Source organism: Adiantum capillus-veneris, chromosome 28 (genome assembly GCF_014529385.1).
Source record: "Adiantum capillus-veneris isolate H3 chromosome 28, ASM1452938v2, whole genome shotgun sequence".
Taxonomy (NCBI): Eukaryota; Viridiplantae; Streptophyta; class Polypodiopsida; order Polypodiales; family Pteridaceae; genus Adiantum; species Adiantum capillus-veneris.
The window spans coordinates 70,399,862-70,422,208 of record NC_140958.1 but is presented as its reverse complement, the minus strand read 5'-3'; the positions used below and the strand labels follow the sequence as shown (position 1 = coordinate 70,422,208).

General features: G+C 40.8%; 3 pseudogenes across 1 annotated transcript; all 3 read left to right on the top strand.

Annotated features, from left to right (window-relative positions):
• The first annotated feature begins 927 nt into the window (after positions 1–927).
• Positions 928–1,577, top strand: LOC147420643 (chlorophyll a-b binding protein P4, chloroplastic pseudogene; annotated as a pseudogene).
• Positions 1,578–1,581: 4 nt separating this feature from the next.
• LOC147420642 (uncharacterized) lies at positions 1,582–6,047 on the top strand (annotated as a pseudogene). The gene is made up of 4 exons (XR_015186995.1): positions 1,582–2,508; positions 2,718–3,120; positions 5,334–5,515; positions 5,588–6,047. The product of XR_015186995.1 is annotated as an uncharacterized LOC147420642 (transcript).
• Positions 6,048–15,802: 9,755 nt separating this feature from the next.
• On the top strand, positions 15,803–17,676 carry LOC147420641 (uncharacterized; annotated as a pseudogene).
• The last annotated feature ends 4,671 nt before the right edge of the window (positions 17,677–22,347 follow it).

Here is a 22,347-nt window from a genome sequence, read left to right as displayed (position 1 = left end):
CATCCTTCAGATCCATAGCTGCATCTCTTCATGCCGATTTTGCTTCGTCTTTCCTTGCATTTTTTGTTGTTTTTCCAGGTGGAATCGTACCAGGGTCGCATTCACTGTTTGGGAGCAGGATATGATGCAAAGTGAGGGCGTACCCGTGGAGGACATCCATGACCCTTCCACGCAAAAGGAGAAAATCGCCTCCAACACAGTGCTCGAAAAAAAACTTTTTTCCTAAAACTTGGCAAACCTACATATTTGAAACAACAGAGGTAAATTGACAAAATTTGAAGGTTTTTACACCAAATTACACTAAATTTTTTCAAAATTTTGTAGGTTTTCTCACCTTCAAAACTAAAATTTCTAGAGGTAAATTTCAAAATTTGTAGGTGGGATTACACTAAACCTAGGTTTTTTTCGAGCAGCCACTTCTGCAAACACGAGCTTCTCACTCTTGGGCTCTCTCTCGTTCTCTCTGCTTGTGACTTCTCTCTCTCTCTCTCTCTCGTGATGAGGACATAAAGGCAGCCGGCCAGCCAACTGCCTTGTTACAGGAGCATGGACTGACGTGGTGACCCGTTCTTGGATGGCTGGGGCTGGAGGCGAGATTAGAAAAATCGGGGCCTAGGTTTCCCAGCCAGCCAGCGAGCCATGTTTTTGGCAATATTTCAGCACGAAGCAGAGACAACGCCTTTATGTGCTGGCGGAGGTGAATTCTGTGAACGACTGGCCTCATGTGCTCAAGATGGCAAGTTTAGCCACGGTTGAGGGTGACTGGCCGACTGCCTTTATGTGCTCGACCTCTCTCTCTCTCTCTCTCTCTCTCTAGCACCTCTGTGATGTTGGACTCGCAGTTGGCGACATTGGGCTTTCTTGCCCTTCTTCGTCTCTATGCAAGTCATCTTTTTTGCCTGTCCGTGCCTTGAAGGTCGAGGCAAAGAGAGGCAAATGGCTCCCCGGTCTGGCGCCCCCTGCTTACCTTGACTGAAACCTTGCCGGTGACAATGCCTTCGACCCCCTCGGCTTGGCTGAGGATCCTGCCAACCTTAAATGGTATGTGCAAGCTTATCTTCAAAATGGAAGGTGGGCAATGCTTGGAGTAGCTGGCATGTTGATCCCGAACCTCTTGACAAAGATTGTTGTCATCAATGTTCATGCATGGTATGATGCAGGCAAGATCGAGTACTTCGCCCCCACCTCCACTCTCTTGGTGATCGAGTTCATCTTGCTCCACTATGTGGAGGTGAGAAGATGGCAAGACATCAAGTACCCTGGTAGTGTGAATGCCGATCCGTTCAACCCTAGGGGTTGGATACCCTGTAGGCATCTTCAACCCCTTCAACTTCCTTACTTCTCTAGAATACAAGGAGAAGGAGATTGCAAATGGCCGGCTTGCTATGCTGGTCTTCCTCGACTTTGTGATCCAGCACAACATTACAGGAAAGAGCCGTGTTGACAAACTATTTACCCATCTGGCTGACCCATGGCATAACACCATTATTCAGACCTTGCAAGGCTTGTAAATGTACCTATGCATTGTCCTTTGATCAATGTGCTTCATGTAACTGATCTCTTGGAGTTGTAGATTATACTGTGTCGTTTTTGGGAAGAGAGAGAGAGAGAGAGAGAGAGAGAGAGAGAGAGAGAGAGAGAGAGAGAGAGATGGAATCCCTTCTGTATGTATAATTTGTGCTTGGTGCTGCCTTTGTAAGTTCTGTCTAAGATAAAATTATGCATGTAATGGAACTTCTCAAAAAGACAAGGCAAGACTAGTTCATGATATCAAAAAGTTTCCTGCTAATTTAAGTGTTGAAAAGGAGGATGCCAAGAAGGATGATGAGGAAAGCGCTAAGGTTGCTTCTGTTTCTATTAGTCCATCTAGTGGAGAGCAAGAGCTACCTCAAATGACAAAGGAGATATTAATATTGGCCTTCACTTATTATCTGCAGTGAATGCTTTGAGTTTGTATAAGGATGGACTGCTTTGAGTTTGTATAAGGATGGACGCTCGTCGTAGAGGACATGAGTCACTAAGGCTGCTTCTAATGTGCGTGGTATCGAGCCAATGGAGGAGAATCTGGAATGGGCTTGGTTTGTGAGTGCGCATGTATATTGTGAGCCATTTTTGACAGCTTTAGACATGATACTACATTTTGAGATCGGAAATGGAGTGGCCTATGCACAGGAGGAAAATGGCTGTTTTGTAACAGAATATAATGTTCTTTCTGCAGATGCAGAAACCCATCTCCCATGGGCAACAGAAGCAATAGGGTGCTTACCAGAAGTGGCAAATCTTTGGATTCGCAATGAAAAAGCTGTCACCTCTTTCCATAGAGATCACTATGAAAATCTTTATGCAGTTATTGCAGGGAAAAGCATTTTACCCTTTTGCCGCCTACAGGTCTTGACCGCCTTTACATAAGACAATATCCAGCAGCACTCTCAGAACTGGAGCTGTGGAGAGAGAAGTTTGTTATGTGGCTTGAGGTCGTGCACGTTCTCATATCTGACAAACCAGGAGGTAATGTTCTGTCTGTGTCTGTGAGTAGTGCTTTGCCGATTGAAATGCACCTCTCATCTTGCTTCATTCTCTATTTTCAAGCTTACCCAAAAAAAAAAAGCGGATAGAACCTGATAATTTGAGTACCACAAATAAGCCGACTGACTGGAGATAAGCAAAGCTTTCTGCCCCTTGCTCTCTGATGTTTTCTTTTTTTCATGCTCTTTTAGAAAAGGTGTTTAACCTGGAATTCCAGAACCTGGACAATATCTCCACTATGCATCAGGCTTTGACATGCATAATGCAAGGGTATGGCTATGCTCCGATTGTTGGCCTTTTCCAGTCTAGTGGTTGGGGGAAGGCAGGTTGGTATGTGAATTGTGGAATCTCGAGAACTGTTGTGGACAGTGTGGAGCTCTGAGCCACTTGTATCAAGTGCTGTAGCAGAGGCCATTAGACATCTGAATGGATCAGGAAGGAGTTGGGAACTTTATACCTCACTAGTGAATGCGTTGGCAGCTGGTTGGATTGACATGGGATTTACGGGGGAGCTGGTAGCTAAGATCATACTTCTAGAGGCAAAAAAAGGAGAGAAAAGTCAGTCTGGCCTCTGGCCCCAGCCACCACAAAGAGGTAAATCCATCCAACTTCCTGTAGTGGAAATGTTTTATTTACTTATTGCACTCAAAATGTTTTGGGGGTAACCAGGTGTCTAATTGTCAGCTATCATTGTGGAAAATGCTTGGTCGATATCTATATGCTAGGTGTCGTGCGTTCGATGTCATGTTGTATTTGCTTGGTCTCTACTAACTAGCAGACATGCCAAGTTGAGTATTTGCTTGGTCTCTACTAACTAGCAGACATGCCAAGTTGAGGAAGCCTGGAAAAAAAAGAGAACGAAAAATACTGTCGCATAGACATTTAAAATAAATTCAAGTTGTTGCTGCTATGTACGGGATGCTGGTTGCTTAAGGCTGATGTTACACACACACAGATCCCTATGTATGCATTCATGTATGTATGTATATTATATATATTTGCACTCACAAGGAACAACTAATTAACATTAGTTTGAACCTACACCTGAGTTGTATCCTTAAAGCTTATTGAAGTATTTTAGTTTACAGAGGGACACATAAAGCACACACAAAACCACCACCTATAATTGTATCGGACTTAATTTTTGTGGTAGATAAGGTCGTACATTGCTCTCGATGAGAGTCCAAGACATTGCACCATCAACAAAAGTGACCTCTAGTAGACCTTGTGTCTGTTCCTTTCATAATGTGCATCCATCTCTTGCTAGACGTATTGCAAAAGATCAACATGTCCCTAAAAGCTATGAAAGTCTACCAAAAGACGAGAAAGCGGGGTTTTGTGCCTGATTCAAAAGTATATGGTACTTCGCTACAAGGTTGTCACAAGAGGGCACAATAAGGATGTGATATGATCAGCAATGATTTCTTCAATGTTGGATTTTCTCACATTAAGGTGTGCAACATACTTTTAGAGGCTCATTTACCCAATAAAGCTTTTGAGTTGTTGCTGTCGGTTTTGGCTCAAGGGTCACATATGGATGAGCTGCTACTTGACGTATTGCAAACTTTGGGTGATTTACCAAAATATCATGAAGCCCAACTGTTTGTTGATTCTTTATTTGGCTTTAGCTCCAAGCTAGGTTCACAAATGCATGAGGTCTTGCTTACAATGTTGGCAAAAGTCAGGCAGGTTGATGCAGTTAAGATTGAACTTGATCAGCTTTGACAAGTCGTGTCAAGGTGGTTGCATGCTCGAAGTGCTGCAAGGAGCTAGCTTATATGGAGAGCAGCTTGAGGCCATATAAAGTAGTAGGGATTCCCGCGTCCGTGCTTGGGATGCTTGCCATCTTGTCCACTACCTGCTCCACTACACTTGTCTCCAGTTGTCACATGATCATCCTGCCACTAGCTAGGCCGAAGCTTCTCCCCTTTGTGTTATGGAGCAAATATGCCCTCTTAATTTGTTTCCAGAATGAAAATCCCACGTTGAAGTGTAGCACAACGAGGATGAAGAGAGTGAAGAAGATGCTACTATGGAGAGAAGGACAAGGAGGTGGATAGATTGAGAAGGTGTCATAAGCTCCTTACTTCACAGCCTTAGATAGAACAAGTCAGGTTACTATAGGATCGACACTATCCATGGTAGGCCAATAAGACGCTTGCTAGTGTGCGAGAAGCTTTGCACAAGAATAGTAAGGAATCTTTGGTTGGCACGTGGCTCACTAGCGTCCAATCAGTTTGTTAAATAGTAATGGTAGAATTATTTTCATCTCTACTCCAAATAAGTTGTAGTTTGTTAATGATTTTTTTTTTTCATCGCTAAGCCCAAAGAAAAGTCTTTTAATCTTGAAGATATGTCTTTTCTTCCCTACTAGGGGGTCTTTCTACACTCAATTGGATGCAATCTATCCACAGTCCTCTTCCTCTTCAATTAGGTCTTTCGGTTTAAGCAAAATCCTCAAGGCTCACACTCATGCACCTAGTCAATATCGAGCTCAAGACCTCAATCACAAGGTTATATGTCATGTGCTTCTAAATTTTCATGTTACTAGTATGCATAAAATAGTGGGTCAATACATTCCGTACGAAATCCGTATGAGGGGGGATGGCTCATTGTGAGAACATCCATATCTTGTCCGTATGTAGGGGGATAGGTCAGCATGTACAATACCGTATATAGGGGGGTTTCTCTAATTTGGATGTACGCAGGTGACATCCCTCATTACTAATAGTGAATCCCCCGGGTCCATTGGGGACTCTGTTGTGTTGACACAATTGCACTAGTGACAACGAATATTCTCGCTGCAGAGCAAAGTAAAATCAAAGACAAGGAGTTCGTTGCCACACAAGCCAGGGTTTTTGCCAACCAAACTCTTATCTGCCCCGATTCACCTTGTTTGTGGAGCCCCTGCAAGGTTGATGATGAGAGAAAATCCTTTATCAACCTAGAAGCCACATCAACTATGGATGCTGAGGATAAGCAAAAAGAGGTAATACTAAGCGTTTTCTACGTTGATAATTCAGCCTTTCTTTTTTGCTTTTGGTTAATTACAATTTTGTAGGATGTTTTGGACATGGACCTGTGGGCTAGCCGGAAGGGAGGAGAGCACACGATGTTTGAGCCTGAGGCAGCCCTAGCACAATACATCGGCAAACTACCAATGCAGGATGTGTGCATCATACACAAGGATTTCTCCCCGAACGGCCATTTTGTTTTGTGGGTGCTTAAGGGTGTAATTAAACTCCTATGCTTAGCCACCATCCCTCAAATAGCCCATCTGATTATTCTAGTGAAAAAATCACTTGCAATTGTCACTTTTGGCATTGGCTTTCGCGGCAAGGTCATGACATGCATAGCTCTTTGCCAAGCCTCGGGGGTTGACAGTGCCCAAGCTATAGCTGTTTCTGTACTTACATCCATTCTACCCAACGCTATAGAACGTCGTAGAAAGATCACAAAGCGCCTACTATAAAAAGATAGCTAAGCCGGATGTACAATCTTTTAAATGAAACTTATCTCTCTTGTCCATGATCTTTTGCAAAATTCAATTTACTGATTTGATCATGTTCAGTTACAAGGAAAACTATGAAAATTCTACCCATTTGTAATATGTATTAACTATTTGAATGTTGATTTTGTACATTGAAAATAACTTGTCCAAAAAATAGCATATAATTTTTTTTTTTGTACTAGTTGTGTCCTGTATGTGTCATAATTTGCAATTTTGTATGTGTCCACAAGGCATCGAGGATGTGCCCTGCAAGCCTGTTATCTTGCCAAATCTTGTTGTCTTGTGGACACAACTAATTTGATTGAACTTTGAACCTAGCACTGCAAAATGTCCAAAATAACATAAAGAACCATAATTTGAAAGACTACATTTTTGTAGCCTCACCATTAGGTGGTACACCATAAAAATGTATCATTGCCATTTGAAGCCTTCTCAAATCAACAAAAATATTATTTGACATTGAGTAAAGAAATCCCTTGTCCACCTTGTCTGTACCTACGCTTGCATTGACACATTTCTTAACTCCTTTGGACTGCTTGGTAAAGATGGATGAAAGCATTATCTTCTCTACGTGTAAATAGCCTCCTATTCGAAAGTACATGTCCTCATTTGAGGCCTTCTTAGCAAGATTGACTTTAAGTGGTATAGGAAAAAAATTCTCAGTAATTTCTCTTTCCCTTAAAGCATCCTTAAGAAGTCCATATAAGGCAATGTATCCCTTAGTACTAATTCCAACTTCATCACAAGCCTTTTGTACATCAACATTGCTCACAAGATTTGAAAACTTTCTCATCACCTCCTTTGTGACATCATTGTTTAAATGTTTTGCATTTGGTGTGCATAAAAGGGCTACGACATCCGATTTCTTGAGGCACAAACTTAACAAATGGATGCGATCCTCTTGGCTATGGCCACAACATAGCTCCTGGATAAAATTCCTATAAGAATGAACAAAAACATTATCACAAAATGCCTACAAGAATGGACAAAAGCATTACCACAGAAGCACAAATTGGAGCGTAGCAAAATGTACCTTGTAGCTGTAACCCTTCTTTTTCTAGTACCACCTTTGGGGGCTAAAGTCTCTATGGCATTGAAGCTCCTCTTACGTTCCCTTGTACCTAAGGCATTTTTTAAAGATGCAAGATCTTATCTTCAAAATTTCCGTATTCCCATGGATAGACTTAGGCAATCCAAAGATAAAATCCATGGGTATGCTCTCCCAGGGTGAATTAGGGATTGACAAAGGTTGAAGCAAACCAGGTTGCTTCCCTCTATCAAACTGTCTTTTGGCAAACCACACATTTTGAAACATACTCTTGTATGTTCTCTTTCATGGTAGGCCAATAGAAGTACATTTCTATCCCTCTTAGTGTAGCTTGAATCCCTCTATGCCCCGCATTTGGAGGAGCATGAGATTCATACATTACTTTCTCACGTAGTGAGTTAGTAACACATAGCCTATTACCATAGAGAAGATAACCATCTTGTAGGGTAAATGGTTCCTCTTTCTTCCCTAGTGCAAGGGCTAACATCACATCTTTAAAATCGGGATCGATAGTGTACCCATCTATCATAGAAGATAGATCATTGTGAGTTGCTATGCAAACCGCATTCACTCTCGATTGTCTTGAGAGTGCATCAACTACTTGATTATGCTTGCTAGCAATGTGAGCAATATGAAAATAAAATTGCGAAAGGAAATTTTTCCACCTCATTAGTTTGTCGGAGAGCTTGGTCTACGTCATGAAGTACTTAAGGCTTTGGTGATCCGTTCGCACAATGAAAGGAGTCCCCAATAAATAGTGCTTCACGTGTCTAGGGCATGTAGAATTGCTAACAGTTCCTTTTCATATATGCCTAGAGCTTGCTTAACTGGGTCGAGCCTTCGACTTTCATATGCTATGGTGTGCCCTTCTTGGAGCAGCACGGCTCCAAGGCAATCACCACAAGCGCACATTGGACCTCAAATGGCTTTGAGAGATCCGGTAGTTTAAGCACATGTTGAGAGATAAGCTTCTCTTTAAGCTTTTCAAAAGCAGTGTTCTCCTTGGTACACCATGCATACTTAACATTCTTTTTTGTTAGGTCATGCAATGGTCCTGCTGTGAGTGAGAATTTTTCTATGAAGCGTCTATAGTATGCACACATACCTATAAAGCTTATTAATTCATGCAGATTCTTTGGATTAGGCCATGCTTTTATTACTTCTAACTTTGATGGATCCATTTGGATGCCATATTTAGAGATAATATGACCTAAATACTGAATCTCTTGTAAGAAAAATTCACTTTTCTTTTGATTTATGTAAAGTTAAACCGTAGGCAAGCCCTTTGGGACTCCATTATAAAGACCATAGCTTTCGATGATGATACCCCATTAACTGCACGAAGCAGGCGCACCTCAAGGATAATAAATCCCTATTCTACTTACCCTTATGCAATTAATAATACCAACCGTTTGTAGCAAGCTTGAGGGCCTCTCTTCTTGAGCAAGAAAAGAGAGACCGATAGCTCTGACTCCAATGTAACATTTAATGGTCTAAATAGCTTGTAAATAGTGGAAAATAACTTAACATAGTGAGCATTTCATTAAGAGCAAGTTCCTAATGAGCATAGAAGAGTGCTTGGTTGGAGATAACAACATTAGCATAACACCTAATTAGTTTGGCATAACAATACTTGAAAGAGGGAGAAAAATAGAACAATTGATAACTATTGAGGAACGGATTTACATGGACTGGTCCCCCCTCCATTAGGCATTTGTATTATAGCTTCTCTCATTAAGAGAGACTTTGTACAATACAATTCTTTGTGTTCCTTGGTAAAAACTCATTGGTGCAATAAAGATGGAAGCTTCATGTACCAAACTTACATGTGATTACACATAACATCAATTCCCTCACGGTCTCAAACCCAAGACCTCACACACCTTCGAAGATGGTGAGAGCTAGCGGGGTATGACAGTAGATCTAGACGAAGAAGGAGTATCCTTACGAGAAAGAATTATTTCTCCTCACATAATTACTCATAATAGCTTAGCATAGCTTAGTAATTAGCATGGTACAGGAGATGAGCATGGATTGGAGCTTGTCTCTTGGTTGGATTTGCATCACAAGCCAAGAGTTTGTTGGTGTAGGCCTCTCTTCTCACAAGCTTGGAGTAGATGAAGAGCTTTCATTAAAGCTTGTAACGGAGATAGACTTTTTTTACTTCACACATGAGCTTGTGTGAGTGTGTGTGGAATAATGCCTTCATAAATCAGCCCCCTCTCTCATCTTGGCCGACCCCTATTGCAATTTACTCATGCTGGCTTCCTATTGACTCTTGAAAATATTAGCCAATAGCATTTGATCAAGCTTTTCACTCTTGCTGGCTTCCTACTGGCCTATGAAAAGTTTAGCCAATAGCATTTGAGAGGCCCAATCAAGAGCCCTTTGACAAGTGTCCATCCTTTTCCACTTTTTGTAAAAGCTTAGATAATTAATTTAATTATCTGAATTCCTATTGGACCTTTTAGTCTTTTGACCAATAAGAATTAAGCAAATTTATGGGTTGCTTAATTCTCATTGGACCTTTTGACTGTCCAGTAGTATTTTAGGGAGACTAATTCTTATTGGTTGTTTTTTAAAGCAGTTATAAAATAAGAAATTTAGTTTACACTAGTTGAGCCCTCATTGGTCCACCTCTATGTCCATCCAATAGGATTCAAGCAAGAATTGGGGGTTTTCCTGCATGCCTGACATGTGTCCTATTTGCTTTGTGCAAAGGTAAACTAATATGTGTGTGTCAGAGAGAGAGTGTGTTGTCTCTTTCCCAGTAGCCACTTTGTTGACTTTAGCATTCAACACTTTAGTCACTAAGAGCAGTTTCCATGGCCTAGGACTTTTAAAGTAAAAATTTGGAACTTTAGCCTTTGGGAGTCTTTAATGGAGTTAAACCTAAGGGTCTTTTAAACTCCACTGGTGCACCTTGGTCTTTAGCAGACCATCCCCATCTGGATCCCTATTTCCCCTCCTTTGGATCCCCTGTTGAGATAGGTCTGGCAACCTTTCCAATATCTAGCCTTTGCTCCCCTTGGTATCTCCCCATATTAAATGATCAGTTTAATATGAGAAAAGCATTTAGAAAAGTAGATATTAGGTTTTTATGACACAACCACTTTTTACCAAATTTGACATGTGCCCCTATCTATTGTAAAATGTGCTTTACGCTAAAAAATTTCTTCATTTGGACTCCGATTGTTCTGTTTTTGGAAAATTTGTCATTTCGTCCAAAAACTAGCCACATCGGCTTTCCACAACTTTTCTCATAATTGCACCTGGTCTTCACCATAAGCTGTTGTTCACTTACTGATCACTCCATATTTTTCTTCTGTCACCATGTCTCTATTTCATCTTCTTTTTCTATTTTTCTTTGTTTGTTTTTGAAAAATTAATCAAAAATAAAGAAAAATATCTAATTTGAATCGAAAATTATTTAAAAATCAATATAATTAGATAATAAAATAATAAACCACCATATACATCTATCCGTAGTCTTTTTGGTCGGATTTCTCCCTTTTCTCATTTTTTTAGCATGAAAACTACGATTTTTTCATATATACACACACACACACACCTAGAGGCTCATCTTGTTGTTTGTCCTCTGTCATCTGTTATCACACAATAATTAAGGGCATATCTACTCGGGTTTACCAAAATACTTGCAATCAAACGCAAAACCCCATATGATCATGGAAAACAATGCCCCTTTTTTACACTTGTAGCGTGTTGGTTCCACATTGAAATGCCAATGCCTCCCCCCTTCCTAGTCAAAGTCCTCCTAGATGACAGTGTATCGCCCACGGGCATGTGTTGTGTATGGGACTCAAGAAAGTGATAATGCTGGCCATGTAATTTGGCCCTATATGCATACTCAAGCAATGCATGGAAAAATTAATGCTATGCAAGAGGAAGGTAGAAGCATAATGCTTATTGGAATTCGATGTTGAAGCTTTGTATGGAAATATGCTCCTGGTGAGGTCGTCAAAACAATAAACTCTCCAGTATCCTTGCTTTCTCTTTGATAGTCAAAAGAGTTTGTGAAGCTAGGCTGCCCATTGTCTTTGTATCTGTGATTGTTCTTTGTTTAGGTTTCCAAAACGTGAACTTTGGGTATTAATTGAATGGAATATGCCTTTGTTTTTTTGTTGAAGTTGTGTACTGGTAGTTCTTGAGGTTGTTGCTTTCAAATCCAAATTCTTGTATGTTGGCTTTGATCCCTAAGTAACTTCTTTGGTACCCATATCTGTCTTAGGCAAGAGTTTGGTTTCAGCTTCCTATTTGTAGTAGATGTCATTGGAGAGCTATCTGCAATATCTTGTTGCTCATTCCTTGGCAACTTGATCCGTCCTGATCCAAATCTGCTTGGTAGCTTTGTTGTACGAATTATATGGGTTTTGTTGGGGTTCACTTTTGTGACTTCCGCCCTTTGGCTTATGATTCATCAAACTCTCGTTGTATACAAGAGTATTTGCCCTATGACTTGCTCTTTCTGCCTTGTATGTCTCTTTGGAATCCATTGTTGGACAATGGGTGCTTGTTAGGGCTGCTTTTCTTTGTCCGTCGGTTGCAGTACTAATTTTTTATTTGCAGCTTTTGAAGCTAAAGGAACTTGCTGTTTTTCTTAATCAGATTGTATACTCACTGTGTTCTGACTCCAGTCAAGTTGTACATTATATCTGCTCTGCCAAGGTTGCCCTAGCAATAAGGCATGTGCGTATCTTCTACCACATAAAATTTATGCAAATATACATGTTGGTTGACCTGTACTATGAGCATCGTCCATCCCAGTACCTTAATCGAGTGTTCTGATAAATATCTATGGAGTTTTTGTTTTGTTTCCTATAATTGATTGTCAATTTGAAGTTGCTTGTAAAGGCTGTAGGAGATCAAGTTTCCTTGAGCTCATGAATCAAAGCATTGTTGTGGCCTTTACTTCATTGTGTCCTATTTTGACATCGATTTTGAGCTTCTGTATGGTCTTTGTGTCAAAGTCTATTATTTGAATGGCATTAATATTTAGAGGTGGTCCATGTTGTTGTCGTTGTTGAAGAAGCTTCCTTTTTGCTATCCGTTCCTTGGAATTTTCTTGAGCTTCTGCAACAATCTTATGTTTCTCTTGCGTCCGTTTCTTTGCGTGATGGATTTATTGGAGCATATTTGGGGTTAGTGGTAGATGAAACCATTTAATTGACGACCACTAATCTAGTTAGGCATTTTTTCCCCATCCAATGTAGCAAGCTTGACAATCCCACTTGGTAATAAGTCTTTGATCACAAAGGGTCCCATCCCTTGCTTTTTAAGTTTCTTAGCATGTTGTTTTAACGTGTAAATCAAAACGTAATGGTCTGTTTTGGATTTTTTGGATCATACATGCTTATCAAAAAATTCTTTTTGCCTTCATTTTTGAGCATAGATGGAAGCTACTACTTTCAAGTGAAGCTCATCTAGCTTTTCAAGGTCATCTATTCGTGAAGACATTTCATGAAGTGTCCATTCTAGAAATTTTTCTACTCTTAGTGTTGGGATTAAGGATTCCATAGGCAGCATAGCATTAAGTCCAAACACCATGTTGTACGGTGTTGTTCTTATCGAGGTTTTGTAAGCAATTCTATATGCCCATAATGTTGAATGTAGCTTTTGATCCCAATCCGTTCTAGACTCTAATACTATCTTAGTTAAGATTATACATAGATTCTTATTCCTAGCTTCTGCCTCTGGCCATTAGCTTGTGGGTGGTAGGGAGCTGACTTCTTATGAACTATCATGAAGTCTTCAAGAAGATTTTTGATTATCTCATTTATGAAATGTGTGCCTCGATCACTGACAATTTCTATAGGTAGACCATATCTAACAAAGACATTTTCATATAGAAATTGTGCAGTAGTACGGGCATCAGCTTTTTGTGTAGCTTTAACTTCGACCCATTTGGTGAGATAATCTGTGGCCATGATGATATACTGAGCATGTGTTTTGTAAGCAGGGGGTGAGATTGGTCTTACAAAGTCTATTCTCCACTTGGCAAAAGCTCTGGCTTCCATCATTGGCCGTCGTAAGGGCATCTCATCCCGCTTTATTGGTACGTTGGTTGGTTGACAAGACTCACATCATTTTGAATATTTGTTTGCGTCCATATGTAGTGTTGGCTACCATATTCTAGAGACGAAGACAATTTTTGCTGTCTTTTCCCCTGAGAAATGGCCTCCATTTATCTCTTCATGTGCTCGTTCCAGGATTGGAATGTACATGTTCTCTGTTGCACACAACCTAAGTTGGTTATCCTTTCCTCTTTTATAGAGCTGATTTTCAATCAGAGTGAAATCACAAGCTTTTATTTCTATCGTTCTTTGTCGTGCTTTGGTGATATTTTCAAGAAATGTCTATTTCTTCAAGCAGTCAACAATGTATTGACTCCGTTCTGACATAAGTGTTATTTGAAACAATGTTTCATGTTTGATGGGTGGGCTTGATCTGCATTTGGCACAACTAGTTACATAATCATGAACATCAATACGCATAGTCATCCAATACACTCCTAATTTTCGCAAACGCTGGAAAGCTTTTATGGATGAACAAAGAAACATTAAATCCTGATTATGTGCTTCTAGAAAATATATTTCGTATTCCTTAGGGTTTATGCACACTCTTAGGATACCGTTGGAGCCTAAATTATATAAATGTCCTCCAATCAACTGAAAGTTCTTATCTTGGTGAATCGTTGTTTGTTTAGGTCTAGGTCCATTTTGTTAAATTCCCCTCCCTGTGTCAGTATCTTTATGATCTCTTGGGACCACTTAGGTACCATTTCTATATTGAAGAGATATGCATCCACACCCTCTAGAGCTTCTCCATTTCGTAATCAAGGAAGATGGTCTGATTTGAGATGTGTTTCAGTATCATAAAGTCAAACTCCAGCAATATGATGAACCATCTTATGGTTTACCTAGTGTTGCATGGTTTGTTGACAAGGTATAAAAGGGCTTGATGTGAAAAACACAAATTTATTTGTGAGGAGATAATGCCAAAATTTCTTAACGGCATGAATCATTCCAAGTCCCTCTCTCTCAGTGGTTGTGTAATTCTTTTCCGCACTATTTAGTTGGCTGGAAAAGCTGACTGGGAAATGCATGGTTCCATCTCTTGGTTGAGCTAGAATATATCCTATAGCAAATGCATATGCATCTATATGAACGTGAAAGATTTTTTTCCAATCAGGTTCTTATAGCACCAGAACAGATACAAGGGAATCTTTTAATTTCTTAAATGATTTCTCACACTCATCTGTCCATTCAAAGATCACTATTAGTCTATACAAGGGTTGGCCAATAATTGCATACATGTGTATGAACCTCCTGTAATAACCACAATGTCCCATAAAGCATTGTACTTGCTTTGCATTGATTGGCTTAGGCATTTTGATAATCACGTTAATCTTATCCAAATCTCTCGATATGCCATTCTCCTAGACTATATGTCCAAAGATTCATCCTTGTCTTACCATGAAAACACACTTTTCTGGATTAAGGAAAATCCTATATGTCTTGCATTTCTCAAATACCTTTTTGAGGTGTTTGATATGTTCCTCTCTTTAAAGAGAGTGTACATGTAGGTCATCCATATAGATTTCTAGGAAGATCCTCAAATATTCATTGTAAGCATGTGCCATCAATCTTTGAAATGTTGCAGGTGCATTTGTCAACCCAAATGGTATGATCCGGTATTCAAATATGCCCCATTCTGTGGCAAATGCCATTTTATATTGGTCCTCAGGTGCAATTGAAAGTTGATTGTAACCAGAGAATCCATCCAAGAAGGAATATGCACGCTTTCCTGCCACTCGTTCAAGGACGTGGTCATAGATAAATTCCACCTCCTTCAGCTTATCGGTCTCTTCCTCGATACGCTTAACAAAGGTGTCATTGTACGTGTATGGCCTTTGTCTGCTAGGTTTTGCATCAGGTTTTAAAGGGATAGTATGTTGAAATATTGTTGGATCCACTCCCTTTAAATCCTTGTAAGCCATGCAAACACATCCATATATTGTTGAAGAATGTTGAGAAGCTCCTCTTCCTCTTCTTGGCTTAGATCGGTGGCTATATAGACGGGTTGCATTTCTCTGCAGGTCCTACTAGGTCTACTTTCAATGCATCTTCCGGCCCATCATAAGACTCCTCCCGTCGTTCTCTTCTAGGTTGTGTGAGCACTATCTTCCTGTCTTGAATAGTGAACTTTTTGTAATGGGATGGTATACTCATATGGTTTTTTCTTATGTCTTCCTCATCTTTTCCGTTGTCATTTTCGGTTGTCCATACTTCCCTCAAAGTCTTCTGGAGCTCTTGGTACCTTTTCTTACGGTCAACTTTCGTCAATTTTGGTTCTATTTTGTGACTCCGTTTCCATTCTTTTTTATTTAATTTCTGCATTCAACTTCTAAGTTTGTTTTGAGAACTTGTGTGTGTGTGTGTGTGTGTGTGTGTGTGATGTAAGGGGGGCCTTTATATAGGCTCTAAAGAGCCAAAATCACAAGCAAAGAATTGCAAAAAGCAGAATAAGTTCGTGCGCGTTTGAGATTGGTTTTTTTTTTTATATATATTTTTTTGTTTGTTTTGTGGACATGCATCTCGATGTACGAAATTGAGTCTCTAATTTTAGGAGAATATTGGCTTCCAAGAAAAGAAGCTCTAAACTTGACTTAGGTTGGTGTCACATTAGGACATCCGGCCATGCCTTTTGAAGGGTATAACCAATCAAAGCTCGCACTGGATTTCCTTTGGTGTCACACTGGGCCAGCGGACGGGTTTTCAAAGGCTGAGCTGGAGGTCCAGCTCAGAGCCAACTTTCGCGTGAAGATGGCCAGCCGAACCAAGTTGGCCAGCCTGCAAAAGTTCTACAGCAACCAATCAGCGAGCATTGCTCTCTACACCTTCTCTCTTTCTTTGTTTACCCGCCTACCAAGCCCGCCAATTCATTTCTTTTGCTGCTCTTCTCAACCTGTTTTGGACATCGTGAGCAGCTCTGCAGCCCCAGCGTACAAGGTAAGCTCTTGTAATTTTATTGTTAATGTTGCATTGCCTGATTACTGTGTTGCACTTCCCTCGTCTCGCCTTAGAGCTGGAACAATGAATTGGTGTATTTGCGTCTTTGAATCAACCTTGGGAGAATAGAAGTCGCCCCCAACCCTTTCCAAAGCCATCCCAAAAACCAAGTTATCCTCTTGGCAATCTGCTAGGCATCTTCACCATCATGTTGCCTACAATGGCACAGCCAAACCACACGAGTTAAAGAATCTTGTTGTTATGCTGTTAATGTTGCTTTTGCCTGCTTATTGTGTTGCACTAAGAAATAACATCAACAAGTGTTCACTAGTAGGCAAGGGAATGAAACAAAGTAGATGATGCATGGATTAGTGCTGAAAATGCAACAACGGTGTATACATTTGAACAGTCTTTCTTGCCCTTTTACATGTACACTTATTCTTCAAATGTATTCATCAGAGAAATGGATTTCCAGATACCTCCCCTTGGATCCCAACCAGAGGAAGAGTTTGTTGTCTCTCAACCAATGTATTACCAATTTAGTTCATCAACCCCAGCTTTGATGGCATATGCAATGCCTTCCCATGGATTCAGTGCAATGCTTACTTCTTCATCTCCAAGTCCTCCTATGTTGTTTGGGCCACCACCCATTCGTAGCATGCCTTGTGTTGCATCCCCTGGTGAAAATGCATTTTAAAGCCCAATAACTGGCAAGCTTCTATTTGAAGAGTCTATGCAGGTAAACTCCGCAAAGCCACGTAAAAATGCTCGCAGCCAAAACCAATCCTCCAAGGAGGGAATAAGTCATGGGGATGGAACTGTTCCAAAACGAGCCAAAACTAGCAAGGCAAAAGCCAAGGTCAAAGAAGAGGATGACGACAATGCAGATAAACTGATGTGGAAGGATTTTTGGGTAGAGCACTTGATACACATTAGAGGGATGAATGACGAGTTTAACAAAATGCCAAAGCAAGGAATTGATCTTTGGGGCAAGGTGGCGACAAAGCTGGCATCCATGTTTTTTGATTGCGACAAGGATGGGCAGGCATGTAGAAAGAAGTGGGCAATGGTGAACAAGCAGTATAGGGAGGACAAAGCGCATAACGCAATTTCTGGAAACGATAGAAAAAGATCATGCAAGTGGTATGACGTAGTGGATGAATACATGCATGAGAGGGCAAACATGGTGTACAAGAGTCATGCGTCCTCCATTGTGGAAGAGTTAGAGCCAGGTGATCATGGCCAGGAAGGCGTTTACGTGTATACAAAGGAAAAGGAAGAGAAGAAAGTAAATCCTAAATCTAATGCAAAAGATGATGCCTTGCACCATATTAGTCATGCACATGAAGGAGGAATCTTCACGCCGAGCAGCCATGGAGGAGAGGCGATAAAAATCATTTGAGGCGATGCAGTCAATTATGGCATCACTCCTACAACAAGCTCAGAAAGATGGATCTCCGTATCTTACTTTTGATCATATTTCATCATATTTTAGATCTTTTCTTCATGTGGATGAACACCGGCTTGTATATTCAGTGTACTCAAAATCTGCGATGAAGTAGGTTCAGGTTGTACTTGAGCTGAGTTTTCATCAGACTGAGTTTTCAAATAAACTAATCTTTTGGGATGCATCAGGTTATATTCTCAATGGATGTAACAAAGGCTCTTTTTTTGGTGTCATCAATGCATATTTTCAAAAAACGCAACATAGAAGAGTGCTAAGTTTCTAGTTTGAGTTATCAGCCATTACATCTATTTTGCATCTTTTCATCATGTTTGATGAACACCAGCAAGCATGTGCATTGTACTCATAATCTATGATGAAGTAGTTTCTCTTTTGACATAGTATTGACATAACTCTGAAGATGTTCAACTGAAAACTAATCATGTGCTTTCTGTAAGGTCTCTGACCCCAACAAAAAAGAGCACCCTTGTACCATGAAATAATCATAATGAAAAAAAGTTATTATTTTTAGCAGTTTTTCGAATTTTGTCAGTGCCATGATGTTTAAAATGTCATAAAGCTTCGAAATGTGAATTAAAATAATTTTTGTGAAAATTTTCCAAATATAGTAAGTTTTGGTCACCCGACCCGTCTAGTTTTGACCGTCTCGAAAATCTGCACCTGTATCTCGAATTTGAAAAAAATGCATTTTCGGACCCCGGGGGCTGCTTAATATGGCAGGTACTCAAACCCGTACGTCTTAGTTAGAGCGTAGTATAGCAATTTACGGCATCAAAATCCGACTCGTATGGCCCGTTTTAGCCTAAAACCAATTTTTCACAAAATTGTCCGGGAAGCACCAGGGGCCTGAGGCTGTTTGGGAACAGGTCCCAGGCCACTCCAGATCAGCTTTAGCAGCTAGGGGGCGCCCTCTTGCTTTGTGGGAGTCCTGGGAGAGTTTCCAAGCCAGTAACTAAGTCTTAGAGTCAGTTAAACTAGCCAACCTGACACTTGGTGAGTAGGCAACTAGACTTGCCAATGCAGTGAACTGAGTGCTCCTCCAGATGCTAATAGCAGGGCTGATCGATTTTCAGCTTGAGGAGGCCTATTTAAAGACCTGCACACACACACACACACACACACACACACACACACACACACACACACACACACACACATATGCTCACACACAGAGTGCACACACACACACACACACACACCTGCACACACTCTGGGAAGGTGCTGCCGGAACACACACCTTTTGAAGGAGAAGCAAGGAGGGAGGTGCTGTCGAATTCTCGCCTCAAGAAGCTCGATTAGATCAGAGAATCGAGAGGATTATCATCCTTTAATCACGGTAACCACGGTTTAATTAATGCTTTCTGCAAATCCTTTTCATTACCACCTAAATTTCTCGTCTATTATACTTATTCCTAATCGTAATTCTCTATAATTACTCTCTAAATTCTCATTAACCATATTCTATTATGTAATCATCATCCCATAGCTGAATTATCAGCCATTCATCACTCTCAATTAATGATTAGAGAATAATTACTAGAATTTTCTCTCTCTAGGCAGTATAGTAATTAATCGGTAAGCTAGTAATTGTGTAGATTGATGAGAACCACTCTTTCTATCACGCATTGATATTGTAACTGATTTAGATCCATCTTTGTTATGCATTAAGATATAATTAAGGTAAGATTAATCTGTCATTAAGTCTCTAAGAGGTGGTTTTTCTCACACCTATGCATGCGGTGACTCTGCACCCTCTAATTGCTAGGAAAGAGATTAATCGTGCTTAATTCATCTCTCTGGTAATCCCAATAGTGAAATCCTAATTATTCTTAATCATGTAAGCCGAGTAATTATCTTTAGAGCCGGTTCCCATAGGATTATGTGCCATCCTTAATGATTGCTTTATGAAAAATCTAGATCTATTATATAGGAGGGATTAATTAATGTCACTAATCTACCCATTGGACTGTTATGATGCTTGCGAACCTTAGCTCTTTCTCCAAGCTAATCATTTAAAGTAGTGAGAAATGGCCCCGGTTAAGAGGACTTGCTTCGGTGGTGCCCACGAGCGCGAGGCAGGAACGAGCAATGTCAACGGGAAGGGGAAGGCTCCCATGGAGGGACAAATACCGGCCATCTCACGGGCCATCGATGAAGAAGGGGAAGAGGTAGATCATATTTTTATTCAAGTTGTTTAAACTAACATTGCATACGCTAGTTAGGAATGCTCATATCCCCAATCATGTTGGAGAAATCCGACGGAAACCTCGGCATTGAAAGCATTGTACATTAAGTTCTAAAGTAGGAAGGAAATGATTGATGGGAATACTGTTTGCAATAGGAAAGATTGTCTGCTAGGGAAACTTTAGCTCGGCATGTTCATTCTATTTCCAATGTTGAATTAGTCATGAACCCCCTACTGATCACAGGGGGCAGAGTTCCTGGTTAAGGGCTCTTGAATCCACGACTGCTGGTTAAGCGGTGGATACCCACGTCTCCTGGTTAAGCGGTGGGAATGTCCATGTCGTGCTTTCTATGCGGTGGACATACCTAGTTGTATGGGCAGCTAGGCGACAACGGGAGGAGTAAACTCTCGCTGGAGGAGGAATGTTGTACCTCTAGAACATTGGAATTTTTATGAATAAGTTTGAGTAGAATTTTTACTAGAATTCTGTCTTGGTGTTGTTTGCAATACTGGTTGAAGAGCTGTCTTAACGAACAATGTGCTTCGGAATTAAAACAAGGAATGTCTATGTTGAACAACCTTTGTGGTAGTAATTAGGTCACACAAGGAAGTGTGAGTGTGGGGGTGGAAAGTGGGGGCTTGGTTCGGGTTGGCAAAGCCTACGAAATGGGTGGTCCCGATTGGTCGGGAACTCTCTGTTCCGATAGTGCTTACTCGATATTGGTATTACTCATTGCCCCTAGAGCGGCGAATCCTCGAGAGTACGTGCCTCTGAAACATGGGGAAAAAGGCACTCGGGGTTTCTCTCCTCTTGGAAGGTGGGTCTTAGGATCGCTAAATAGTTTAAGTACGCTTCCCCTGCGAGGTGGAGCTAGATCTCATTACTAGTAGGCTCGAACTCGACTCACTTTGTGATGAGAGATCGTCCACTAGTTGAACCCTGAACCACATTGTTGCTTCCGCTGTAGATCTAGTGGCCACCAGGTTTACCATCAGATTCGTCGTTTGATACGACGGGGTGGGGACCTCACACCTAGTATCAGAGCTATAGGTTTACTAACTGGAAGATGATGTTGTTTGAAATTTTAAAAACTAAGGGATTGTAGGATAGCTCGTACTCAAAGCTTGAGCATGATGTTTCCCAGAATAATGACATTGGATTTGTCTAGTGGATTGTCTCCTGAGTGATGTTAAAGAGTTTTACTCGTTGAGCTTGTTGGGATTCAGTGGGTTCCACATGATGTTTTTTTTTGAGAAGTCGTTGGTGCGACTAGTGCTGCGGGCAGGTAGCCTGTTGATGCACATAAAGTTATAAGTATGGATCAAAGCTCTCGAGTAAAGTTTTTACCATTATTTATCGGACAATTTTGGATGTATTCAATGAAATTTAAATGGTGGAATGGTTAAAATCATTTGTGATAGATGTACAGATTAAGTAGGCTGGTTAAGCCCAAAAAGTTAAATTTCTTCTTGAGTATGGAAAAGCTTAGGTTCATTTGAGAAGAGTGCTATAGTAATGAGTTTTATACCATTGGATAGGCACCGCCTGTTGCTCTCTACTCGGCAGCGCAAGAGAAGAAGCTCCTCCTTAAACTAGCTCAGCCTCCAACCTTTAAAGGCGAAGGGGAAAATGTGGAAAGAGATGCAGACGTATGGATGGAAGCAATGGACGACTATTTCGAAGCTGCGGGAACTCAACCCGAGAACCAAACCATGCTTGCAATGTTCCGCTTATCTGGTGATGCCAAGATCTGGTGGAAACAACATTGCAGGGACTTGGATATCAAGGGATCTTCCAAGTCATGGGAAGACATCAAGGCTGCTATGATGGGACGTTACTTACCACCCGCCTATAAAACCTTGAAGATGAACGAGTTCTTTTCCCTTCGGCAGCTGACTTCATCTGTCGAAGAGTATTATGCAAAGTTTGTCACTCTACGGAGATATGCTCCTAAGATGACCTTGGAACAACAGGTGGCGAGGTTTTGCCAAGGGCTAATCGATCCTTTGTATACTCGGTTGGAAGCTCTCAGGCCGACAACACTACAGGATGCCTTGCTAAGGGCCAAACCGTTAGCTAAAGAGATTCAAAGGACTACCTAAGATAGTGAATACTATTTGTCAAAGAGGGCCAAGACAGACAATTGGAGTAACAGACCAATCAACCCTGCATACAACCATCGTCCGGTAGTAGCTACCACGACAGCTACCGAGTTTCCCAATATAAGATGCTTTGAGTGCCAGGACTATGGACATTACAAAAGTTGATGTCCAAAAAGGATTTCCCAAACATCCGGTGCTAATAATGTACCTCTGAACGCCAACGGGCGAGGTCAACCAAACGGAAGAGGAGGCCGAGGAAGAGGAAACATAGGACAAGGAAGTAGAGCTTTCGCTAATGCCGCAGTGAGACAACCAACTGTGGGTGATGAAGCTGATGAGAGAGCAGCAATGTACGATGCAACTGCTAATCCTAGTGAGCAATAAATCAAGCACCAGAATCTCATCAAAGTTCAGCAAAATAAAACGCATAAAGTTAAAGACTACTCTATTATCAAAGGATATCTTTACTTTAGACAAAGG